This window comes from Mus caroli, unplaced genomic scaffold, assembly GCF_978045245.1.
Source record: "Mus caroli unplaced genomic scaffold, Mus_caroli_1 scaffold_4, whole genome shotgun sequence".
Taxonomy (NCBI): domain Eukaryota; kingdom Metazoa; phylum Chordata; class Mammalia; order Rodentia; family Muridae; genus Mus; species Mus caroli.
The window spans coordinates 14,381,187-14,400,145 of record NW_028227259.1 but is presented as its reverse complement, the minus strand read 5'-3'; the positions used below and the strand labels follow the sequence as shown (position 1 = coordinate 14,400,145).

The 18,959-nt window shown below is 37.9% G+C and overlaps 1 protein-coding gene across 3 annotated transcripts in view; it reads left to right on the top strand.

The window, feature by feature from the left end:
* The window catches only part of Pclo (piccolo presynaptic cytomatrix protein), a 359,262-nt gene that overhangs the window by 219,106 nt on the left and 121,197 nt on the right, over positions 1–18,959 (top strand). The gene's annotated exons all lie outside the window — the stretch shown is intronic.

The following is an 18,959-nucleotide window of genomic DNA, read 5'->3' as shown; positions in this document are numbered from 1 at the left end:
ATTCTAAGAAGGGGCACAGTGTCCACATTTTGGTCTTCATTCTTCTTGAGTTTCATGCGTTTAGCAAATTGTATCTTATATCTTGGGTATCCTAAGTTTTGGGCTAATATCCACTTATCAGTGAATACATATTGTGTGAGTTCCTTTGTGATTGTGTTACCTCACTAAGGATGATGCCATCCAGGTCCATCTATTTGCCTAGGAATTTAATAAATTCATTCTTTTTAATAGCTGAGTAGTACTCCATTGTGTAAATGTACCACATTTTCTGTATCCATTCCTCTGTTAAGGGACATCTGGCTTCTTTCCAGCTTCTGGCTATTATAAATAGGGCTGCTATGAACATAGTGGAGCATGTGTCCTTCTTACCGGTTGGGACATCTTCTGGATATATGCCCAGGAGAGGTATTGCTGGATCCTCCGGTAGTACTATGTCCAATTTTCTGAGGAACCGCCAGAATGATTTCCAGAGTGGTTGTACAAGCTTGCAATCCCACCAACAATGGAGGAGTGTTCCTCTTTCTCCACATCCTCGCCAGCATCTGCTGTCACCTGAATTTTTGATCTTAGCCATTCTGACTGGTGTGAGGTGGAATCTCAGGGTTGTTTTGATTTGCATTTCCCTGATGATTAAGGATGTTGAACATTTTTTCAGGTGCTTCTCTGCCATTCGGTATTCTTCAGGTGAGAATTCTTTGTTCAGTTCTGAGCCCCATTTTTTAATAGGGTTATTTGATTTTCTGGAGTCCATCTTCTTGAGTTCTTTATATATATTGGATATTAGTCCCTTATCTGATTTAGGATAGGTAAAGATCCTTTCCCAATCTGTTGGTGATTTTTTTGTCTTATTGATGGTGTCTTTTGCCTTGCAGAAGCTTTGCAGTTTCATGAGGTCCCACTTGTCAATTCTCGATCTTACAGCACAAGCCATTGCTGTTCTATTCAAGAATTTTTCTCCTGTGCCCATATCTTCAAGGCTTTTCCCCACTTTCTCCTCTATAAGTTTCAGTGTCTCTGGTTTTATGTGAAGTTCCTTGATCCACTTAGACTTGACCTTAGTACAAGGAGATAGGAATGGATCGATTCGCATTCTTCTACATGTTAACAACCAGTTGTGCCAGCACCATTTGTTGAAAATGCTGTCTTTCTTCCACTGGATGTTTTTAGCTCCCTTGTCGAAGATCAAGTGACCGTAGGTGTGTGGGTTCATTTCTGGGTCTTCAATTCTATTCCATTGGTCTACTTGTCTGTCACTATACCAGTACCACGCAGTTTTTATCACAATTGCTCTGTAGTAAAGATTTAGGTCCGGCATGGTGATTCCACCAGAGGTTCTTTTATCCTTGAGAAGAGTTTTTGTTATCCTAGGTTTTTTGTTATTCCAGATGAATTTGCAGATTGCACTTTCTAATTCGTTGAAGAATTGATTTGGAATTTTGATGGGGATTGCATTGAATCTGTAGATTGCTTTTGGCAAGATAGCCATTTTTACAATGTTGATCCTGCCAATCCATGAGCATGGGAGATCTTTCCATCTTCTGAGATCTTCTATAATTTCTTTCTTCAGAGACTTGAAGTTTTTATTATACAGATCTTTCACTTCCTTAGTTAGAGTCACGCCAAGATATTTTATATTATTTGTGACTATTGAGAAGGGTGTTGTTTCCCTAATTTCTTTCTCGGCCTGTTTATTCTTTGTGTAGAGAAAGGCCATTGATATGTTTGAGTTAATTTTATATCCAGCTACTTCACCGAAGCTGTTTATCATGTTTAGGAGTTCTCTGGTGGAATTTTTAGGGTCACTTATATATACTCTCATATCATCTACAAAAAGTGATATTTTGACTTCATCTTTTCCAATTTGTATCCCTTTGACCTCCTTTTGTTGTCCAATTGCTCTGGCTAGGACTTCAAGTACAATGTTGAATAGGTATGAGAAAGTGGACAGCCTTGTCTAGTCTCTGATTTTAGAGGGATTGCTTCAAGCTTCTCACCATTTACTTTGATCTTGGCTACTGGTTTTCTGTAGATTGCTTTTATCATGTTTAGGTATGGGCCTTGAATTCCTAATCTTTCCAAGACTTTTATCATGAATGGGTGTTGGATCTTGTCAAAAGCTTTTTCTGCATCTAACGAGATGACCATGTGGTTTTTGTCTTTGAGTTTGTTTATATACTGGATTACGTTGATGGATTTCCGTATATTGAACCATCCCTGCATCCCTGGGATGAAACCTACTTGGTCAGGATGGATGATTGTTTTGATGTGTTCTTGGATTCGGTTAGCAAGAACTTTATTGAGGATTTTTGCATCAATATTCATAAGGGATATTGGTCTGAAGTTTTCTATCTTTGTTGGGTCTTTTTGTTGTTTAGGTATCAGAGTAATTGTGGCTTCATAGAATGAGTTGGGTAGAGTACCTTCTGTTTCTATTTTGTGGAATAGTTTGTGAAGAACTGGGATTAGATCTTCTTTGAAGGTCTGATAGAACTCTGCACTAAACCCATCTGGTCCTGAGCTTTTTTTGGTTGGGAGACTATTAATGACTGCTTCTATTTCTTTGGGGGATATAGGGCTGTTTAGATCATTGACCTGATCTTGATTCAACTTTGGTACCTGGTATCTGTCCAGGAACTTCTCCATTTCATCCAGATTCTCCAGTTTTGTTGAGTATAGCCTTTGGTAGAAGGATCTGATGGTGTTTTGGATGTCTTCAGGATCTGTTGTTATGTCTCCTTTTTCATTTCTGATTTTGTTAATTAGGATGCTTTCCCTGTGCCCTCTAGTGAGTCTGGCTAAGGGTTTATCTATCTTGTTGATTTTCTCAAAGAACCAGCTCCTTGATTGGTTGATTCTTTGAATAGTTCTTCTTTTTTCCACTTGGTTGATTTCGCCCCTGAGTTTGATTATTTCCTGCCATCTACTCCTCTTGGGTGAGTTTGCTTCCTTTTGTTCTCGTGCTTTTAGGTGTGTTGTCAAGTTGCTAATGTGTGCTCTCTCTAGTTTCTTTTTGGAGGCACTCAGAGCTATGAGTTTTCTTAGAAATGCTTTCATTGCGTCCCATACGTTTGGGTATGTTGTGGCTTCATTTTCATTGAACTCTAAAAAGTCCTTAATTTCTTTCTTTATTCCTTCCTTGACCAAGGTATCATTGAGAAGAGTGTTGATCAGTTTCCACGTGAATGTTGGCTTTCTATTATTTATTTTGATTTTGAAGATCAGCCTTAGTCCATGGTGATCTTATAGGATGCATGGGACAAGTTCAATATTATTGTATCTGTTGAGGCCTGTTTTGTGACCAATTATGTGGTCAATTTCGGAGAAGGTACCATGAGGTGCTGAGAAGAAGGTATATCCTTTTGTTTTAGGATAGAATGTTCTGTAGATATCTGCCAGATCCATTTGATTCATAACTTCTGTTAGTTTCACTGTGTCCCTGTTTAGTTTCTGTTCCCATGATCTGTCCATTGGTGAAAGTGGTGTGTTGAAGTCTCCCACTATTATTGTATGAGGTGCAATGTGTGCTTTGAGATTTACTAAAGTTTCTTTAATGAATGTGGCTGCCTTTGTATTTGGAGCATAGATATTCAGGATTGATAGTTCCTCTTGGAGGATTTTACCTTTGATGAGTATGAAGTGCCCCTCCCTGTCTTTTTTGATGACTTTGGGTTGGAAGTCAATCTTATCAGATATTAGAATGGCTACTCCAGCTTGTTTCTTCATACCATTTGCTTGGAAAATTGTTTTCCATCCTTTCATTCTGAGTTAGTGTCTATCTTTTTCTCTGAGATGAGTTTCCTGTAAGCAGCAAAATGTTGGGTCTTGTTTGTGTAGCCAGTTTGTTAGTCTATGTCTTTTTATCGGGGAGTTGAGTCCATTGATATTAAGAGATATTAAGGAAAAGTAATTGTTGTTTCCTGTTATTTTTGTTGTTAAAGTTGGCATTCTGTTCTTGTGGCTGTCTTCTTTTAGGTTTGTTGAGGGATTACCTTCTTGTTGTTTCTAGGGCGTGGTTCCCGTCCTTGTATTGGTTTTTTCCTGTTATTATCCTTTGAAGGGCTGGATTCGTGAAGAGATAATGTGTGAATTTGGTTTTGTCGTGGAATACTTTGGTTTCTCCATCTATATTAATTGAGAGTTTGGCTGGGTATAGTAGCCTGGGCTGGAATTTGTGTTCTTTTAGTGTCTGTATAACATCTGTCCAGGATCTTCTGGCTTTCATAGTCTCTGGTGAAAAATCTGGTGTAATTCTGATAGGCTTGCCTTTATATGTTACTTGGCCTTTTTCTCTTACTGCTTTTAGTATTCTATCTTTATTTAGTGCATTTGTTGTTCTGATTATTATGTGTCGGGAGGTATTTCTTTTCTGGTCCAGTCTATTTGGAGTTCTGTAGGCTTCTTGTATGTTCATGGGCATCTCTTGCTTTAGGTTTGGGAAGTTTTCTTCTATAATTTTGTTGAAGATGTTTGCTGGTCCTTTGAGTTGAAAATCTTCATTCTCATCCACTCCTATTATCCGTAGGTTTGGTCTTCTCATTGTGTCCTGTATTTCTTGGATGTTTTGAGTTAGGATCTTTTTGCGTTTTACATTTTCCTTGATTGTTGTGCCGATGTTCTCTATGGAATCTTCTGCACCTGAGATTCTCTCTTCCATCTCTTGTATTCTGTTGCTGATGCTTGTATCTATGGTTCCAGATTTCTTTCCTAGGGTTTCTATCTCCAGTGTTGCCTCATTTGGGTTTTCTTTATTGTGTCTACTTCCCTTTTTAGGTCTAGTATGGTTTTGTTCATTTCCATCTTCTGTTTGGATGTGTTTTCCTGTTTTTCTTTAAGGACTTCTACCTGTTTGATTGTGTTATCCTGTTTTTCTTTAAGGACTTCTACCTGTTTGATTGTGTTAGCCATGTTCTCCTGTAATTCTTTAAGTGAGTTATTAAAGTCCTTCTTGATGTCTTCTACCATCATCATGAGATATGCTTTTAGATCCATGTCTAGCTTTTCCGGTGTGTTGGGGTGCCCTGGTCTGGGCGAAGTGGGAGTGCTGGGTTCTGATGATGGTGAGTGGTCTTGGTTTCTGTTAGTAAGATTATTACATTTACCTTTCGCCATCTGGTAATCTCTGGGGTTAGTTGTTATCCTTGTCACTGTTTAAAGATTGGAGCAGACTCTGTGTTCCACTCACCCAAAGTCTCAAAATCCTGTGGCGGGTGTCGTGGGTAGCTGGTGGGTGTCAGCCGACCCTGTGCTCTAGCTACCCCAGTGCTGGTCCGGCCGGATGAGGCCTGTGGCCCTACTCAGGCCGGTTTTCTGCTTCCCTAACTAATGCCGTCTCAGGTCCCGCACGCAATTGGATTGGCGCAGAAGCTGTGTTCCACTCACCAGAAGTCTTAAGATCCTGTGGCAGGTGTTGTGGGTAGCTGGCGAGTGTCAACCGACCCTGCGCCCTAGCTACCCCGGTGCTGTTCTGACCGGAAGAGGCTTGTGGCCCTACTCAGGCCGGATTTCTGCCTCCCCAACCAAAGTAGTCTCAGGTCCTGCGTGATTGGACTGGAGCAGAAGCTGTGTTCCACTCACCAGAAGTCTCAAAATCCTGTGGCGGGGGTCGTGGGTAGCTGGCGGGTGTCAGCCGACCCTGCGCTCTAGCTACCCCGGTGTTGGTCTGGCTGGAAGAGCGATGTTACTGTTTTTAATAGCTGGATAATATTGCATTGTGTAAACATACCATATTTTCTTTATCCATTCTTCAGTTGAGGGACATCTAGGTTGTTTCTAGTTTCAGACTGTTACAAATAAAGGTACTATGAACATAGTTAAGTAAGCACAAACATCATTAATCATCAGGAAAATGCAATAGAAATGAATCTGATTCCACCTTACACCCATTAGAATGGCTAAGATCAAAAACTCAAGCGATAGCTCATGCTGGAGAGTTTGTGGAGCAAAGGGAACACTTTTCCATTGTTGCTGGGAGTGCAAACTTGTACAACCGCTATGGAAATCATTTGGGGGGGTTTCTTTAAAAAATTAGGAATACAACTACCTTAAGATCCCGGAATCATTAAATATTTCATAGAACTTTAAAAAGAAAGGAAGGAAAGGAAGGAATTCTGCAGCAGGATGAGCTTAGAATCTCTGGTGTTTTCTCACAAAGTAGACATTAACTTTCATTAAGATTCTAAGAATACCATTATCTTCTTTAGGAACTTACTGGACTCCTTGAAGAAATGGAGTACAATGATGCTTTTCTCCTGATTTCTGAGATTTCTCAGAATGCTTTGTGTCTGTGAGTGAGTTTGATCCAGATACCTAGAACTACTATTTTGATGCCTGCTGATTCATTTTTCTTGAATACAAGGAGGTTTATTAGGTCTGCAACTTTCTTTTTAGTTATACAAAATACTAAAAAATTTTGGTTTTGGGGATCTTACATCAGAACAAATTTCAATAGATTAATCATTTTCTTTAAATATAGTAATTTAAGTGCCATCACACCATACGGTCAAAAACAATTGTTGACCCTTCATAGTGTATACTTAAATCAAAATGGCTACTATACATGTTGATATCTTTTCTTGGACTCCCATATTGTAATGTGGTTTACCATTTACTGAAGCATCTTAGTGCAGTGCATCATCACATCACCTACTTAGATCTCATGCATGTGTGACAGCTTTTATGAGTTCATATGTGCCACAACTGTGTAACGTTCAGAACACAAATCTTTACTGCACTCTTCCTTAATTCTCTGGATCTTATAGTCTCTCTTTTCCACAGTGATTCCAGGTCTTGGGACAGGAAGTTCTCATGAACTTGTTCCATTTATCACCACTTATTCTAAGTTATTTGACATGATATGTTTCTATGCACTGAGAACTTCTCACTCCAAAAATAACTCTCCATGACCAACACTGAGAACAGCATACCTTCTTAGAATTTTGTCTGTCAAAGAAATTAATACTTTATATTTTAATTTTGCCTTGTGCAAATTTTCAAGACAGGGGCAGAATACAGCCAGATTCTTTTTAACACAAAGTTCTTGTTCTCCACTAAGACTTCAGCCACTGGGCTGCAGCTGTTTACCCTCACACTCCCCAGCTTCCAAGCTCCTGCAGGAATGTTCCATTAATCTCTTCCCATTTCACTCAACAGTTTTTCAACCCAAGTTCCCAGCCATCCCACAGAAGTATTGGAATAGCATAAGAGCCACATGGTCAAATTTAGCACAGCGGCATCCTATTCCAGCTAAAAACCCCTGTGTCTGTTTCTTTTATTTTGTGTGATAAAATATCTAGAGCACAAGGAGCTCAGATAAAACATTGAGATTGTATTGGCTTGAGTGTCCAGTGGGATGGAGTCCAATGTGACAGGAACAAAAGGCACCAGTCAAAGAAGGCATTGAAACAAGAGCAGAAAGCTGACTGGTCACATTTTATCACCCACAGAGTGCAGAGAAATAACATGAGAACAGTTTCAGCCTCTAGTTTAAAAATAGTCTGGATACCTGAGTTTTATTTATATACTTATGGAGTCAGCAACTTTAGAACTTCTCTGTACACATCAATCTCTCAACTCACCCTCCAAATATGAGGCTACTCAAAAATTTTATCACCAGCCCTTATGCATGTCAACATTTATACTTACAGATTTTCAAATTAAAACACCTAAATATGTATCCAATTGCTTATTTATTTAATGTATCTATAAGAATTTTATTTTTCTATTGGAATGCTAAAATCTATCATTGCTACAATACGAATTTTCATTCTGGCAATATTTCACAAAGATATGAGCATGTCCTAAAAATGTTTGTAGCAGTTGGAAAATAGAAATTACATTGACGTCATAATCATTCCCAAGCAAGTCTTTCCAAATTTATTTGTGCAACACAACATGTGGGCTGTCTAAGCTGTGGATATCTCTTTTCAACCTTCATTGACAGTCTGGCTCTCAATAGTTTGTTGTTATTATTGTTTCATATCTTAGTAATTGCTCATTTTAATGAACTGATGACAGTCTCTCCCTTCAACCTCAACAACTGAGTGGTGGAAAAGGTGTATGTTGTTGTCAGAATAATCCCTTAAGGCCCCAAGCCAGAACCAGGCAGAAAGTGGACACCTCAATCATTCATGTAGATTAAAAATATGGGCTCCACTGCTTTCTAGTTCACCTCACAGAATCCTCATTTCTTTACATGTAAGGTGGAGAAAACGTTTTTTCTTAGAACTTTATTTCAAGGTGTGATGAGACCATGTGGTTTTTAAAGGCATATGCTAAGAATCCGTTACAAGATTCACATAGTGTTTTCAACACCATTAATGTTGATGCATTAGTCTCAGTCAGGGAGACACAGGCTGAAGTATATGTGTGCTAATTATTTGGTGCCATTGTGTACATTGTAAGCGTTCACTACTTCTGTTGTTCCAGAACTACTCCATTGTAGAAATGAGACTGTTACAGAAGTCCAAAGATTCCTTTTCATGGCTTATTTTCCTTTTCATTCCCATGTTCTCTCATTGATTGCTCAAGGCCTTCTCAGTACTATAAAAATTAATATTCTTCTGAAAATTTGGTAACAGTGCGATATTAGCATATATTCAAGCAAGAAAACTGGAAACACAACTTTTATTCTCATTGATGAGTTAGAATGGCAGGTTGCACTTCAACAGCACACTAGGCCAAGATAGTTCCACATGGAAGAGGGTTTATTGGGACGGAGAGACAAGGTGGCAGCTGAAATAGAAGAGGAGGAGGGGGAGGAGGAGGAGGGAGAGAGAGAGAAAGAAGAAGAAGAAGAAAAGAAGAAGAAGAAGAAGAAGAAGAAGAAGAAGAAGAAGAAGAAGAAGAAGAAGAAGAAGAAGAAGAAGAAGAAGAAGAAGAGGTGGTGGTGGTGGCAGAAAGAGAAGGGGAAAATAGAGAGAGGAAAGGGTGTTTCCCTTATTTATATGGAAAATAACATAGATTAGGTAAAGGTGGGAGGTGAGCCCAATGGATTCTGGGAATATGGTGGTCATTGTCTTAACAGTAGGTCTGTAGGTTGGGCTGCTTTGTGATGCCATAGGTTTGGGAGGTCCTGATTCCAACTCATACTAAAAATACAACTTTTATTCTCATGTTAGTTTCTTATTACTGCAAAAGAAACTGAGTAATGTTCAAAGCAATATGCATCCATTGTGCAAAAATTCTCACAGTTTAAATGGACAGCCTACTCATGACCTTGCAAGTCTACAATCTGCATTAATCAAGCTTTGTTCCTCTTTAAATATTGGCTACTCCTTCCAGCCCCAGGCAAAGAATTGTAAAAAATAGGTCCTTGTGGTTATAGTCTGAAATCTAGCTCTTCCTGATGACTGTCGGAGGGGTGGGGGGGGCACTCTTGGTATCTAGAAATCTTCCTTGGTCCTATGCCAGTATCCCTCACTCTAGGCCTCTCATATATTCTTATATTGGAAGTCCAGCAGGACTGTCATTCATGTTGGCTAAGATGACATTTATCTTAATATAAAACAACCACAGTACTATCTGTGTATCACTTTTGCCATATCATATTAATAAAAAAACAAATCATGAGTTCTACCTATCACAAAAATAAGATTATGGCTCAGTGCTGATCATGATGAAATATGTCTGTCACAACACAAAATTCATTTTAAAGCACTTGATACTCAATTTATTAGAATAGTAGTGTATGTCTTCCTTATGTTTTCTGTAAGTAAAACTAACATTTATTTGGAAGCACATCTTAGTTCACACTATAGTAACAATTTATTTTCAATGACACTGTTAACTTACATAAGCATCTCACAAAAAATCATCTTATCATAATTAATGAATGACTTCACCTCACTTGTCCTGATCACTGAATAATATTGATACTTGTCTCCAGTAGATTCAGTATAATTCATGATCTACAACATATTTACAATTTACCCTAACTTCAGACAGTACATTCAATTGCTTTGGACTTTAGTCCTACTAAGTAGAAGAGAGTTGTTTCAATTATTTGTACATAAATGTTAGTGAAATGTTTCAGATTATTCTTGATATTAATAATTTTATAATTGCTTTAACTAATATACAATAAATTCACAAATGGCTATGTATGTTATTTCATAAATAAGGACTATGCTTTATGAGTGTGTTAGTACAGGGAAACTTGTAATGAGAATTATTTCTTCAGTATGTCAAGAGAATGGAATCACATATATGTAATTAAAATTACTCTAACAGCATACTCATGATATGTGATGTGAAATCTAGTTTAACAAAGCCAGAATACAAACACCTTCTGCTGGACATTCTGATATATATTTTTATGTCTCATGCCAATGGTTGTTTCAGATATATAGCAGGAAAATGTATTTCTCTTATTCTCTGTGTTGTGAGTTCCACATAATGTTTTCATTAATACAATTACATAGATAGATGATAGATAGATAGATAGATAGATAGATAGATAGATAGATAGATAGATACTTAAAAGTTTGGCAGAGGGCAGCATGTTAAACAGTAATACTTAGATATGAAAAAGTGAATGGTAACATTTGCGATTAAATTTGACTCTTTTGACTGTAGGTGAACAGACCTTATGTGTTTCATACTGATGCTTTCTGAAAGCTATCACCTGTGTACTGTAATTAAGGCAATAACTGTGCATTTTAGGTACATTTCTCATATAGCAAGGAGAAAAATCTCTTTGTTCATTAAAGAAAAACTATGAATTATTCTTTCATTCTTCACATTTCACTATCATATACAAATTATAGTGTTTTCTTTTCATTATGGAGTACTCTAAATTTAATATAACTTAGTTTGCTTTTCTCAGTACTTAACATTTATGGTTCATAACAGAAGTTCATAAGTGAAAAGTACAAGAACAAATGTTTATTGCTTTTGGAGTACAATTATCATTCATAGTACATAAAAGACAATGTCATTTACCTAATGTGAAACAGTCTATGGGGACATTTTTGTTTGTCAAATTTTATAAGCATTAATATTTGTATTGATAATCTGCCCTCTCTTTCCCAAACTAAAGCTAAAACTGTGGAATATATTTACATTCTTTAGATTTTTATGGATAAATATAACTTATTAGAATAATTATTCAAAAGATTAGCTTATAAGTCATATAAATTCTCCTGTTCTCAGATGCACCATGTGATAATATGCTGAAATCAGTACTTTAATTTTGCCCAAACTAAATGCTCTACATAATCTCATAATATTTTCATGTATAATTTTAAATTGCAAAAGTTTTAAAGGCTTTCTTCGTGGTGCTTAAAGAATTTAATGTTATATATTGCTAACCATATAAAATTAGATCATCTTTAAACTGTGAATGCAAATGGAAAGATAGTTTTCCATAAATATGCTCACTTTTATGCAGATATTATTTTAAAGGTGATTCATAAATCTAGTATTTTAGCATAATTCTCAAATACTTATATAGACAGAGATGTAAAAAGATTAGTCAGTTTTGTTGTAATTATGAAAACAATGGTAATAGTCCTTTTCTCTTTTCCTTCTTTTCTCATTGATCTTGTCCTGATACACTTTATATGTCTTGTGAACTGTAATTTACTCTATAAGACAGTCTAATCAGAGTCTAGCATAAAGTCACTCTAAAGCTCCATTCAGCAACTGATGGAAACAGATGCAGACCCACAGCCAAAGATTAGGCAGAGGTCAGGGAATCCTGAGGAAGAGGAAGAGGAAGGATTATGGGGGCCACAAGAGACAAGGACACCACAAGAAAACAATTTACAGAGTCAACTAACCTTGGCTCAAAAGGGGCAACAGAGACTGAACTGCTAACCAGGAAGCCTAAATGGGTCTGACCTAGGCCTTCTACACGGGTTACAGTTGTGTAGCTCGCTGTTCTGTGAGACTCCTAACAGTGGGAGCAAGGACTATCTCTGACTCATTTGCCAGCTTTTGAGACCCTTTTCCTCCTACTGGGTTGATTTGTCCAACCTTAATATGAGGGGAGATGCCTAATCTAATTGCAACTTAATATGCCAGGTTTGGGCGATAGCCCTGGGTGTCCTGCCCTTTTCTGAAGGCAAAGGGAGGAGGAGTGGAGGGAGGTGAGGTGATCCTGAGAAGAGACAAGGGAGAAGAGACAGTAGTTAGTGTGTAATATATGAGAGACTAAATCATAAACACAACTTTCTCTACTTAAAATTCTAACTTTTTGTTTTCTTTCTTTTACAAGCTAATATTTTTAAAGCTATGATAAATGTTTCTTCATGTGTCTCTTTATCCTGTAACATTGTAAAATCAAGACCTGTGTATTTCATGACCTCTTACTAAGAAAGTATCAGTCAATGATTCTACATCACTACATAGGAAATATGTAAAAAGTCAAAGGTGCTTGTTTTGATCTTTTTAATGTCAAAATTTATGTAAATGTGGAGTCAGGATGATCTCTCAGATGGAAAAGTACTTGCCACCAAGCTTGATGACATGACATCAGTCACCACAGCCAATGGTAAAAGAAGAAAACCAACTCTCACAGGCATCATGAGACCTATACATGATTATCATGGCTTACACACACACACACACACACACACACACACACACGTGCATGTATACACACTAAATAAATAAAAGCAAAAAAGCTGGATCATTGCTAATAAATATATTATGTATCAAGGTCTCTTTAGTTATAGTCATTTTAGTTCAAAATTACTGTATTTTTAAATTCACCAAAATTTACATTGACATCCAGATTTCTATATTTGAAGAGGAGCATTTTAATTTTATTGAAATGAAATATATAATATCTAAAGATCCAATAATTATTACTCAAAAACATATGAATTGAAGTAGCTTCCATGATATATAAGTTAGGGAAAAAAACTATTATTTTTCTTCCTGAGTCTTTTTACTTTTCTACTATATGTTATTAAACAAACATATACAGGTTTTTTTTAATTTTTAATATTTTTTATTACATATTTTCCTCAATTACATTTCCAATGCTATCCCAAAAGTCCCCCATACCCCCCACTTCCCTACCCACCCATTCCCATTCTTTTGGCCCTGGCATTCCCCTATATTGGGGCATATAAAGTTTGCAAGTCCAATGGGCCTCTCTTTCCATTGATGGCCGACTAGGCCATCTTTCGATACATATGCAGCTAGAGACAAGAGCTCCGGGGTACTGGTTAGTTCATCATGTTGTTCCAACTATAGGGTTGCAGATCCCTTTAGCTCCTTGGGTACTTTCTCTAGCTTCTCCATTGGGAGCCCTGTGATACATCCAATAGCTGACTGTGAGCATCCACTTCTGTGTTTGCTAGGCCCCTGCATAGTCTCACAAGAGACAGCTATATTTGGGTCCTTTCAGCAAAATCTTGCTAGTGCATGCAATGGTGTCAGCGTTTGGAAGCTGATTATGGGATGGATCCCTGGATATGGCAGTCTCTAGATGGTCCATCCTTTCATCACAGCTCGAAACTTTGTCTCTGTAACTCCTTCCATGGGTGTTTTGTTCCCAATTCTAAGAAGGGGCATATTGTCCACACTTTGGTTTTCATTCTTCTTGAGTTTCATGCGTTTAGCAAATTGTATCTTATATCTTGGGTATCCTAAGTTTTGGGCTAATATCCACTTATCAGTGAATACATATTGTTCGAGTTCCTTTGTGATTGTGTTACCTCACTCAAGATGATGCCCTCCAGGTCCATCCATTTGGCTAGGGATTTCATAAATTCATTCTTTTTAATAGCTGAGTAGTACTCCATTGTGTAAATGTACCATAATTTCTGTATTCATTCCTCTGTTGAGGGGCATCTGGGTTCTTTCCAGCTTCTGGCTATTATAAATAAGGCTGCTATGAACATAGTGGAGCATGTGTCCTTCTTACCGGTTGAGACATCTTCTGGATATATGCCCAGGAGAGGTATTGCTGGATCCTCTGGTAGTACTATGTCCAATTTTCTGAGGAACCGCCAGAATGATTTCCAGAGTGGTTGTACAAGCTTGCAATCCCACCAACAATGGAGGAGTGTTCCTCTTTCTCCACATCCTAGCCAGCATCTGCTGTCACCTGAGTTTTTGATCTTAGCCATTCTGACTGGTGTGAGGTGGAATCTCAGGGTTGTTTTGAGTTGCATTTCCCTGATGATTAAGGATGTTGAACATTTTTTTCAGGTGCTTCTCTGCCATTCGGTATTCCTCAGGTGAGAATTCTTTGTTCAGTTCTGAGCCCCATTTTTTCATGGGGTTATTTGATTTTCTGGAGTCCACCTTCTTGAGTTCTTTATATATATTGGATATTAGTCCCTTATCTGATTTAGGATAGGTAAAGATCCTTTCCCAATCTGTTGGTGTTTTTTTTTTTTTTTTTTTTTTTTTGTCTTATTGATGGTGTCTTTTGCCTTGCAGAAGCTTTGCAGTTTCATGAGGTCCCACTTGTCAATTCTCGATCTTACAGCACAAGCCATTGCTGTTCTATTCAAGAATTTTCCCCCTGTGACCATATCTTCAAGGCTTTTCCCCACTTTCTCCTCTATAAGTTTCAGTGTCTCTGGTTTTATGTGAAGTTCCTTGATCCACTTAGACTTGACCTTAGTACAAGGAGATAGGAATGGATCGATTCGCATTCTTCTACATGTTAACAACCAGTTGTGCCAGCACCATTTGTTGAAAATGCTGTCTTTCTTCCACTGGATGTTTTTAGCTCCCTTGTCGAAGATCAAGTGACCGTAGGTGTGTGGGTTCATTTCTGGGTCTTCAATTCTATTCCATTGGTCTACTTGTCTGTCACTATAACAGTACCACGCAGTTTTTATCACAATTGCTCTGTAGTCAAGCTTTAGTTCCGGCATGGTGATTCCACCAGAGGTTCTTTTATCCTTGAGAAGAGTTTGTGCTATCCTAGGTTTTTAACTCATAGTTTCAAATGATTTAGATCTACTTTAGAACTAAGTAGTTTTTCTTGGTTTTTTGGTTTTTGGTTTTTGGTTTTTTAGTATGACCCCCGGCCAATTCTGAGGCTAAGGCAGGTTTATTTTGCCTATTCTGCTTTTATACCATTTTAATTACATGCAAGTATTAAGGGCAGACAGTACAATGAGGAACAAACAAGACAATAAACACTAATAGTCAAGGAACAAGCAAGACAATAGACCATCACCACTCCCATGATCACTATTTCTAAGGGCTTACCAGGATAATCATGATAGCTGAGCTTACTTCCTTGTCCCAGCCCAAAGTCATATTCATGCCTGAAGCCTACTTTCTTGATCCACTCCAAAATTAGATTCTGGCTTGAGCTTACTTCCTTGCCATGGCCCAATGTCAGATTCCTGCCTGAAGCACATTTCCTTGTCCTTGGCCAATGTCAAATTCCTGCCAATGCTTCCCCCTAAGGCTTTCCACATTGTCCCTTTTATATTTCATAAAAAAGACTGTGCCTGTCTTAGGGAAAACTAAGTCGTTTTAGAACAAACTTAGTATATTGGTAAATGTTGGGTAGATTAGTTGATTAATGGCTGGTAAGTACTATTTTCTTTATCTTCTACCTGTGATTGACAAGTATCTAAAGGGTTATTGTAGATTCTATCCTCATGACTTCTTTTTTTTAATCTATGTATTTATTTATTTACACTCCAGATTTTATTCTACCCCACCAACAACCACCCTCTGACTGTTGCACATCCCAACCTCTTCCCCACCCCCATCTTCATGAGGATGTCTCTACCACCCATCACCTACCCAACCAGACCTCTAAACTCCCTGGGGTCTCCAGTTTCTTGAGTTTCTTTCCATCTTCTGAGATCTTCTTCAATTTCTTTCTTCAGAGACTTAAAGTTCTTGTCGTATAGATCTTTGACTTCCTCAGTTAGAGTCACACCAAGGTATTTTATATTATTTGAAATATTGTGAAGGGTGTTGCTTCCCTAATTTCTTTCTTATCCTGTTTATTCTTTGTGTAGAGAAAGGCCACTGATTTGTTTAATTTTATATCCAGCTACTGAGCTGAAGCTGTTTATCAGGTTTAGGGGTTCTCTGGTGGAAATTTTAGGGTCACTTATATATACTATCATATCATCTGCAAATAGTGATATTTTAACTTCTTCCTTTCCAATTAGTATCCCCTTGATCTCCTTTTGTTGTCTAATTGTTCTGGCTAGGACTTCAAGTACTATATTGAATAGGTAGGGAGAAAGTGAGCAGCCTTGTCTAGTCCCTGATTTTCGTGGGATTGCTTCCAGCTTCTCTCCATTTACTTTGATGTTGGCTACTGGTTTGCTGTATATTGCTTTTATTATGTTTAGGTATGGGCCTTGAATTCCTTATCTTTCCATGACTTTTGTCATGAATGGGTGTTGGATTTTGTCAAATGCTTTCTCAGCATCTAATGAGATGATCATGTGGTTTTTGTCTTTGAGTTTGTTTATATAGTGGATTACATTGATGGATTTCTGTATATTAAACCATCCCTGCATCCCTGGGATGAAGCCTACTTGGTCATGATGGATGATTGTTTTGATGTGTTCTTGGATTCAGTTTGCAAGGATTTTATTGAGTATTTTCACATTGATATTCATAAGGGAATTGGTCTGAAGTTCTCTTTCTTTATTGGATCTTTGTGTGGTTTAAGTATCAGAGTAATTGTGGCTTCATAGAATAAAATGGGTAGAGTACCTTCCGTTTCTATTTTGTGGAATAGTTTGTGGAGAGTTGGAATTAGGTCTTCTTTGAAGATCTGATAGAACTCTGCACTAAACCCATTTGGTCCTGGGCTTTTTTTGGTTGGGACACTATTAATGACTGCTTCTATTTCTTTAGGGGAGATGGGACTGTTAAGATCGTTAATCTGATCCTGATTTAACTTTGGTACCTGGTATCTGTCTACGAAGTTGTCCATTTCATCCAGGTTTTTCAGTTTGGTTGAGTATAGCCTTTTGTATAGGATCTGATGAATGTTTTGGATTTCCTCAGGATCTGTCGTTATGTCTCTTTTTTCATTTCTGATTTGGTTAATTAGGATACTGTCCCTGTGCCCGCTAGTTTGTCTGGCTAAGGGTTTATCATGTAGAAGAATGGGAATTGATCCATTCTTATCTCCTTGTACAAAGGTCAAGTCTAAGTGGATCAAAGAACTCCACATAAAACCAGAGACACTGAAATTTATAGAGGAGAAAGTGATGAAAAACCTCAAAGATATGAGCACAGGGGAAAAATTGCTAAACAGAGCAGCAATGACCTGTGCTGTGAGATCAAGAATCGACAAATGGGACCTCATAAAATTGCAAAGCTTCTGTAGGGCAAAAGATACTGTCAATAAGACAAAAAGGCCACCAACAGATTGGGAAAGAATTTTTACCAATCCTAAATCTCATATGGGACTAATAGCCAATATATATAAAGAGCTCAAGAAGCTGAACTTCAGGAATTCAAATAACCCCATTAAAAAATAGGGTAAAGAGCTAAACAAAGAATTCTCAATGAGGAATACTGAAGGGCTAAGAGGCACTTGAAAAAATGTTCAACAACCTTAATCATCAGGGAAATGCAAATCAAAACAACCCTGTGATTCCACCTCACACCAGTCAGAATGGCTAAGATCAAAAATTCAGGTGACAGCAGATGCTGGCGAGGATGTGGAGAAAGAGGAACACTCCTCCATTGCTGGTGGGATTGCAAGCTTGTAAAACCACTCTGGAAATCAGTCTGGAGGTTCTTCAGAAAACTGGACATAGTACTACTGCTAGATCCAACAATACCTCTCCTGGGCATATACCCAGAAGATGTTCTGACTGGTAATAAGGACACATCCTCCACTATGTTCATAGCAGCCCTATTTATAATAACCAGAAGCTGGAAAGAACCCAGATGTCCCTCAACAGAGGAATGGATACAGAAAATGTGGTACATTTACACAATGGAGTACTACTCAGCTATTAAAAATAATGAATTTATGAAATTCTTGGTCAAATTGATGTATCTGGAGGATATCATCCTGAGTGAGGTAACCCAATCACAAAAGAAGTCACTTGATATGCACTCACTGATAAGTGAAACCAGAATACCTAGAATACCCAAGATACAACTTCGAAAACACAGGAAAATCAAGAAGGAAGACCAACTCGTGGATACTTCATTCCTCCCTAGAATAGGGAATAAAATATCCATGGAAGGAATTGCAGAGACAAAGTTTGAAGCTAAGACGAAAGGATGGACCAACCAGAGACTACCCCACCCAGGGGTCCATCCCATAATCAGCCACCAAACGCAGACACTATTGCATACACTAGCAAGATTTTGCTGAAAGGACCCTGATAGAGCCTGTGAGTCTTTGCCAGTGCCTGGCAAATACAGAAGTGGATGCTCACAGTCATCTATAGGATGGATCACAGGGCCCCCAATGGAGGAGCTAGAGAAAGTACCCAAGAGCTGAAGGGTTCTGCAACCCTATAGGTGGAACAACAATATGCACTAATCAGTACCCCCAGAACTCATGTCTCTAGCTGCATATGTAGCAGAAGATGGCCTAGTTGGCCATCATTGGGAAAAGAGGCCCCTTGGTCTAGCAAACTTTATATATCCCAGTACAGGGGAAAGCCAGGGCCAAGAAGTGGGAGTGAGTGGGTAGGGGAGCAGGGCGAGGGGAGGGTATAGGGGACTTTTGGGATAGCATTTGAAATGTAAATGAAGAAAATATCTAAGAAAAAAAGAAAAAAGATAAAAAATCTGATTGAATTTGAGGGCATTTACTATTTGAATAAATATGACTAACTTTGAGAAAGCATATAATGATAATGTAATCACTATAGATTATATGTAAGCCCCAATAACTTTTTAACTTATTGTATATTTTGGAATCAGAAAAAAGTAATTTTGTGATAGATGTCAGTTTCTACTCCCAGTGTTTTTCTTGGCTTCTGGGTATCTAATCCTCATTTTGTGTAACCTCTTTATGATAAGAGTTTCTTTCTTGAATT